Genomic DNA, 8,552 nt, shown 5'->3' on the forward strand with positions numbered 1-8,552 from the left:
ACGGGGTTAGCATTTTCCGTTAACATTTCATCAACAGGTTTCCCGCCCAAATCTCTCGGCTATAAATATGAGAACAATTAAGGTATGAAATCCAAGTTACACACACTTCGTCAATACCTCTTTTTCTTCTTCTTCATAAACACATACTTATTCTCACGCCGGAGTCGGGTCAAGGAGAGAACCCCTCTTCTCCCCTTGACGAGGCTAACGGTGCTTTGTTTTGTAGAGTTTACCGGAGAAGAAGGTCAGCTGCATCGAATCAAACGAGAGAGAACAACCCCTTTTTTATGCAGATCCAAACCCCCTAGATAATTCGATTCCGGTCAATTATCTAGTGTTTCTTCAGTATGGAACTTGAACGATTTATTGTCTGCCTGCTAATGATGTGTATGATATATAATGAAACAGTATGATGTATATGACGTTGAACGAAACTGTGTGAATTGAGTAGTTGGATTATAAAAGCCAATCTGTTGCATGGTAATAATGTTAATCAGATGAGAACCTTGACTTAACCCGTATGAATAGAAAGTACATATGTGAACGTTGATATGTGTCATAAACATGGGATGTAGACTTGTTTGGGAACAAAACACTTGTTATGTGACTTTACGACAAACGTTATAGATTAATGGATTGCATGATTAACAGTTACGACTTGTATAAGCACGTGTGACTTACTTGTATGCTACTCGCGTAACGTGTATGTTGGATACGTGATATATGTGAACAACGTGAATGTAAACTGATTACGTGTACATGAACATCATAGGCTTTGACTGATTAAGTGAGAACAAGTAACTAGTCATACCGAGCAATCTAAGGTGAGTTCACTGCTCTTTTTCCAAGCATGCGTCCTGGGGAGGGACATCTGGTAAACGTTCCGAGGAGGAATGTCGGGTAAATGGGTATGACTGGAATGTCAAACCTGGGTTGTTGGTTAATACACGTATATCTATCACTCAAGTCCCTTTTACCGATTGTTGTCGGGGAGGCAACGAGGTATTAGTTAATAGCGCTATTTAGGATTGGCACCCTCACACCGTACCGGGGAGGATGGGAGTGAACTAATGACCCCAATCTTGACCATTGCTATGATAGAGGCATTGTGATACGTGGTTGAAACTGGTGCTTGTAATTGCTAAATTTGATGTTATTACATAAGTTTTAGTTTCGAATAGCCTAGTTTTGATTAGATATGTGTTTTGCAAGTCTAGCGGAGTTAAAGAAGCTTTTCGGGAGCTTTACGGGTCACCGGGATGAAAAACGAACCATCGGAAAGCGAAACGGGTCAACCAGGAGCAAGGGAAGCGAAAAACAGAAAAGACAGCTTCTGGGCACCGTCGCCGACGCCCATAAGGGCCGTCGCCGACGGTATGCGCAAAGTTCCGTCGTCTGTTTGGCCGTAGACAGCAAGTTTGGCCGTCGGACGAATGTCAGAATCTACACACCGTCGCCGACGGTGGTCAGGCCCGTCGGCGACGGTCCCTCCATGTTGCAGACGCGCAAGCTTTGTTGATTTGGTGATTTTGACGAATTAAAATGGTTTTTGACCAACCATTCGGGGGTTACGCATTCTTGAGAAGTTTGAACTTGATCTTGGAGCCAATACTCATCATCTACCATTACCAATTACACCTTCACATCATCTCGACAACCCGAATCAAGGAGGATTTCAACATCTCAATCTTGATTCCAAACCCTAGCCATCAATCTATTCATCCATTCATCATCATCCATCACCAAACCTTCATCACTCACCGTTCCTCCATCCTTCAAGCTTCAAGATGATCTTCATCAAGTTCCAATGGTCCGGTGATCAAGCTTCTTCAACCATGATCGGCTAATCATCTCGGTTTCACCCCGGCGTAGGTAGTTGTTAACTTTAGGGTTTCGAATTGTTCTTGTTTCAACTTTGTGACAATTTGTGTTTGATTTTTGAAACCATTGACAATAGTTTACATTTATTTCGTATTCGTAAATTGTCGAACGATGTTAAAAGTTATGACTTTACGAAATGGTTATGTGTAGTTATGCATTGTCGTGGTTAGGTTTTACTTGTGTTGATTATAAAGTGTATTCTTGTCCATTTTTCGAAACGTTGATAGTTATTAGCACCTAAGTCATGGTACACTAAATCCACTAATCATACGCAATTGAGTTGAATCTAAAAACTTGTAGAAATCCTAGGTTGGCAATTACCGAAACCGGGTGTGATTCCTTTTCTTATTATTGTTTATTGATCAATCCTTCTTGCAATTTGTTAATCATTAGTAGTTAATCCATTCAATCATTTTAGTAATTCTAATTCACATCTTTCAATCAAACAAAAATATATAAAAACAAGATAGCAAGCTTCATAATTGTGACACTTCTTTATAATTCAATCGAATCCACACACAAACCACATACTTTTCGTGGTTCGAACCCTTGCTACTACTAACTATTTGTTAAGGGTAATTTGGGACTATAAATCTTATCTTTGACCGGAGTGCGACAGTCCGATCAAATTTTAGCGCCGTTGCCGGGGAGTGCGTGCGCTTTGTGTTTGGATATTGTTTGAATTTGTGTGATTAACTGTTTAAGTTGCATAATTTCTTTTCTTGTACTTTGTCTTTTTCCTTGTTACGCGGAGTGTGTTACTTGTGCAGGTTACAGGTAGTGCATGCATACGCGGAACTCCGGGAGGACTTTACCTTTAGTCTACGAACCAAAAATTGAAAGAGTTGCAAGGAGAAATTTAGCAAGCCGGTTAGAGGCAACGCTTGCTTCTAATCAAACCACCACAACACCACCACTCACACAGACCATTGAAACCGATTCAATGGCAAACCAAAACTCAAACCAAAACCAAAACCAGAATCAATTCCAATACCGAAGCAACTTCAATCCCGCCCAAAAAGTTCAACCTATACCTCAAGAGCGACCGGGTGGTAATAACAATACCGGACAACCCACACCACCTTTTCAAAACCAAAATCCCAACAACACCCAAAGAACACCCCCACAAGAAAACCTTCATCGACAACAATCCTTACCCCTAAACCTTGATGATCGGAATGTCAATTCCGACCGCCGAGGCAACCAAGATCGTGGCAATCCTGCGAACGAAGACCCATTCTTCAACAAGAGGGTATGACGATGAGGAGTGATGTGCGTGAAGTGTGTTATACTTTAGGTATATATTTTAAGCCCTTTTTTACACTTTTTAGCCAAGTTTTAAATTTATAAAACACGATATTTACTAACACTAAACACACATATGGGCAAGTGCACCCATCGTGGACGTAGTATTGTGTTAGTAAGATACCGAGGTCGTCCAAGGACACAAGAGCTTTTAGTACCGGTTTATCCTCAACGTCTAATCAAATCAAAATGTTAGAAAAAGATGTTTAAACTAAGAAAATAAAACTAACTAAAATGCTGATAAATAAAATAAAAAAATAAAAACAGATAGACAAGCGACTCGTGTGTAGTGTAACCTTTGATTATTTCCGCACTTTTGCACTTGTTTGAGAGATTATCTTAGTTATTGTAGTAGGCCCCTCTTTTGAAGGCGACGTTACCCTCAACCCAGTAGTTTTAGTCAGCAAGGATACAATACCTTTGGGTATTGAAGGAGGTCATACAAAATTTGACCCAAGTCCTTTACAGGATCTATACACTGAACAATGGCAAGACTCTTAACAAACCGTTCCCTTAACCCCCGACCAGGTAGCCAACATACCTACATATAGACCGTGGAGATATGAATGGTGAAAATCTTTTATTTTATATAGACAGTAAATAATGCCAAGACACCACGGAAAAACGATAAGGAAGAATCACCTTCAACATGAGAAACTAGTAATTAAAGTGATTAATACAAAACCAATTAAAAAGTGCAAAAGATTAAAAATAAAAAGTATTATACTAAACCCTTGTCTTCACCAAGTGATGTAAGAGACTTAGGCAAACATAGCCTTTGATTGTCAAGAACTCTTACAATCAATCTTGGGTCCCGAGACGACTCACACACTCTATGATGGACAATGGATGATGGTGGTGGATGATGGTGTTGTGATGGTGGTGGGTGGTGGTGAAGTGTGAGAGAGGTGGTGTGCCAAGGGATGAGTTGTAAGAGCTCCAAACACTCCTATTTATAGGCTGAACAGAAGCTCGGGCACGGCCCCGTGTTCGCTGGGCACGGCCCCGTGTCCATCCGTGTCTCTCTCTTCATTAATTGCAATCCGCAATTGCAATAAATTCGCCTGCAGGAAGTTGACCACGCCCCCGTGTCCGCTGGGCACGGCCCCGTGGTGGGCAACAGAAGCTTCTATGACTTTGTCTTTTCTGCTGACACTTGGGCACGGCCCCGTGCTCACTGAGCATGGGGCGTGTTCAGTCTCCTGTCTTCTTTCTTTTGCTTGGGAAGATGCTGTCGGGAGGTCGGGCATGCCACTTTTGTTCCTTTTCTTGTATTTATGTTAGATTTAGGTGTCTTTTTGCTTCTTTTGTTCATTTGAGCTCATTTATTCCTGAAAATACAAAAGGAAGACAAAAGCACACTTTTTCCAACATTAGTACTAAAAAAAGGGTTAGTTTTATGCCACATTTGATGTAATTTATATGTTGCATTTTGTGCACATCAAATACCCCCACGCTTAAATCTTTGCTTGTCCTCAATCAAAACTCTTTATAATGTGGCTTTTTCACTCCCAAATGGAATGGGTAGAAGAGAAGGTTTTTTGGGCTTGTCATAGAGTGTCGGGATTTCAAAGATTCTTTATTTAAGTTTTATTTTTATTTATTTACAATCCTATTCGTCATGATTTATTAAAAACATTTCGTAAGAAAAATTACTTATTAGGGCATAACATACCTTTTTAAAATTCCATTTATATACAAGTTCACATACTTCACGGGGGATCACTCAACACTCGGCCGAAGGTGTATTTTTAGTGAATCACTCGAGAGCGGCATGGAACTTACTCCTACCATAAGCTTACCAAGCAATCAATCCTCCTCCTTTTTAACTATACACCTTTGTAAATATCAAGAGGACTTTTTGGGTGAAGGGTTAGGCTTGGGCTAAAGGTGGGTGGTTGGGTTAGTGGTTAGTAAAAGGCCGAAAAGCGTAACAAACATCGGTTTTTGAAAGACTTTTTATTTTTCACATCTTTATTTTATTTTGATGAACCATTCTTTTTCAAACAAAGTTATTTTTGATGAACTTGTTTGTTTATTTGGTTTCATCAAAATTGTATTTTTTTTTTCAAGTCATAAGAAAACCGAACGTCGTTACTAAAAGAAAGGGTTAAAATAAAAAGGGTTTAGGTGGGTAAAAAGGGTGATTGTTTGGGTTAAGAAATGAAAAGGTTTAGGCTCAAAGGGGTTAACTATGGGGATTTTGGGTAGGTGATAAAAAAAATGAAATATAATGGTGTAGAAAGAAAAAAGGGTTAGTCCTAATGCCTCCATCATTTACTTACTTGGGTTTAAGTTGGTAAGGACCGGGAATGTATTGTTGTGGCAAGTTCTAGAGTCATACGAACCAAGCGGCGATTCACACAAGAAACGAAAAATGAGCATATAGTGTAAAGATATGTATTTGTATGCTCAATAAAGGCTCAAAACTCACTTTTGTGGGAAAGGGTTTTTATGTGATCAAGTATATATAATCAAATTTTAACTAAGTTTGTCATGCCGTTTCATAATTTTCTTATGTTGGTTCTTTTTATCACGACGCTATTGGTTGTAAATTTGTAAAAATATAACCTTGTTAGAACTTGAATTCCCAACTTAAACTTGGATAACTAAAAAAATGAAATTTTTTGAAAAAATTTGGGGTGATTAGCGGTTCCAATAGAGTTTTGTGTAAGGCTTGTTATTAGGACTTGCAAGATTCAAGGTTTTAGCATCCTCCCACACTTAAATTACACATTGTCCTCAATGTGTCTAAAAAATAAGTTTTTAGGTTGATTGAATGTGTAAAAGGGTGTTTAAAGCAAAATTTTAAGTTACTGGCATCCTGCACACGACCTCGTAGTGACCGGGCACGACCCCGTGTTTAGGTGCCAGTGACAAAAATTAAAGAAAAAAAACAGAAGCCTGGACATGGGGGCGTGTTCAGTCAACACGGCCCGTGTCCAGATACCTGAACTGAGCGATTTCTGCAGATTGTGCAGCACGGGGCCGTGTTGGGCGGACACGGCCCGTGCTGAACTTGCTGTAATGAAGAAATTGTTGTTGGATGGCCCTGTTTTCGTGAATGGGGTGATGTTTCTCATTTCCCTTGTTATCCTTCACTATCCCGAGTGTGTTTTATTCCTGCAAATTAAAATTAAACTAAAAGATTAAACTAAACTAAGGATAGTTCTGCGGAATGCCTCCGTGGTGCGCCACGTTTATAAGGGTCCTTAGCTAGACCCAAAGTGAGGTTATATGTTTTCCGAGCGGGATGTTTTGCATCCCATGTTGCACCGTTGGAGAGCATCATCCAAACTCAAATCAATAACCTTCATGTAATTGACCGGGTCATCGTCCTCTACTCTCTTCCCAACCCCAAACCTCACTTCCTTATCCCCATACTTCAAAGTGAGTGTTCCGTCATTCATGTCTACCACTGCTTGTGCGGTGGCTAGAAATGGCCTCCCTAGTATAAGGGGGACTTTGGTGTCTTCTTCCATATCTAGTATGACAAAGTCGGCCGGGTAGACGAAATTATCGACTTTGAACAATAGATTTTCAGCGACACCTTGCGGGTATTTGACGGACCTGTCGGCAAGTTGTATACTCATCTTGGTAGGGCTTGTTTTTCCTAGGCCGAGTCGTTTGAACATTGATGCGGGCATGAGGTTAATGCTAGCCCCAAGGTCGGCTAGTGCATTACGAATGGGGGATTCCCCGATCGAGCAAGAAATTGTGAAGCTTCCGGGATCAATCTTCTTTTGGGGGAGTTTGTTGAGTACGAGGGCGGAGCATTCTTCGCCTAGGTTAACTAAATGCAATGATTCAATTTTCCTTTTATGAGTGAGGAAGTCCCTCATGAATTTTGAGTATTTAGGCATTAGAGTTAGGACTTCGATGAAGGGAATATTAACATGCACTTGTTTTAGTAGACTTTCGAATTTTGCGAATTGCTCATTGGTCTTTTGACGAATTAACCTACCGGGGTACGGAACCGGAGGAGCCTTGGTGGGCTCTTGAAGTAGAGGAGAAGCCTTCTCTTGTTGGGGCGGTGTTGTACTTTCCTCAGTTGGTGGTGGCGGAGCTTCCGCGGGACCCATGGTACGGTTTCTTAATGTTATGAGATGAACTTGTGCTTTTGGGTTTGTTTCGGTATTACTTGGTAACGCGCCTTGTGGTCTCTTGGAGAAATTTTGAGCTAGTTGATTTATTTGTTTTTCAATGTTTTGTATACTAGCTTGTTGATTTCTAAAATTCGATTCCAATTGTTGAAATCGATCCGAGTTTTTCTTTTCAGTGTCGGAGATGAGGCGAGATATAGTATCTTCAAGCCTTTCTCGTCCACCTTGTTGTTGAGGGAAATTTTGTGACTCATTTCTTGGTTGTTGAAAGTTTGTTCGTTGGTTTAGACTTTGTTGGTTACTACTATTGCCAGGTTCTCTCTAACCAAGGTTAGGGTGGTTACGCCATCCTTGGTTGTAGGTACCCGTTGGAGGACCCGACGGCCTAGGTCTATTATCAATGTAGTTTACCGACTCTGATTGATCATCTGTTTCTTTCATACAACTCCAATTTTCATGTGGCCCACCACACCCTTCGCAAGCCATAACCGAGACCGTTTTTGTCATTTCTAACTTTTTAATTTTTGAAGAAAGGGCCTCGATTTGGGCTTGTAAAGAAGTGCTTTCATCAACCTTATGGGCACCAGGGGCAATAGATTTATTTCCTCGGGGAGTGTGCCACTGAAAATTGGTTTGAGCAATTTCCTCGATTTGATTATATATTTCATGTGGGCGGCGATTACCTAAAAGTCCCCCGGAGCTAGAGTCATGTGTTTGTCTTGTGTGTGGCAACAACACATTATAGAAAGTGGATACTTGTTGCCATACCGCAAGACCATGATGGGGACACTTTCGCAATAGCTCCTTGAACCTTTCCCAAGTTTCATATAAGGATTCCCCGTCCTCTTGTGAATATGTATTAATTTCAGTCATTAATTTAGCCGTTTTAGCGGGAGGGAAATACTTATATATAAATTTTTGGGCTAGTTCATCCCAGGTGTTTACCGAACCAACTGGGAGGGCGTTGAGCCAAGCTTTTGCTCGGTCTTTTAGTGAAAATGGAGACATTCGAATGCGGATGGCGTCATTTGATGCTCCATTGATCCGAAAGGTATCACATATTTCTAAGAAATTAGTAATATGTAGATGGGGATCCTCGTCCGCAAGCCCATGGAAGGTTGCGGAGTTTTGAAGCATTTGTATCAAATGTGGCCGAAGTTCGAAGTTGTTGGCTTCAACATTCGGTGCATTGATAGCGGCGCTGAGATTACCCACGGTGGGTCGTACGTAATCCATAAGGGTACGTTGGTCCGCCATTGGAAG

General features: G+C 40.8%; 1 non-coding gene across 1 annotated transcript; it reads left to right on the forward strand.

Moving 5' to 3' along the window:
* The first annotated feature begins 8,061 nt into the window (after positions 1-8,061).
* On the forward strand, positions 8,062-8,168 carry LOC118492684. The gene has a single exon (XR_004894686.1). It is a non-coding gene; the product is annotated as a small nucleolar RNA R71 (small nucleolar RNA).
* The last annotated feature ends 384 nt before the right edge of the window (positions 8,169-8,552 follow it).

The sequence above is a fragment of the Helianthus annuus genome, chromosome 5 (genome assembly GCF_002127325.2).
Source record: "Helianthus annuus cultivar XRQ/B chromosome 5, HanXRQr2.0-SUNRISE, whole genome shotgun sequence".
Classification (NCBI taxonomy): domain Eukaryota; kingdom Viridiplantae; phylum Streptophyta; class Magnoliopsida; order Asterales; family Asteraceae; genus Helianthus; species Helianthus annuus.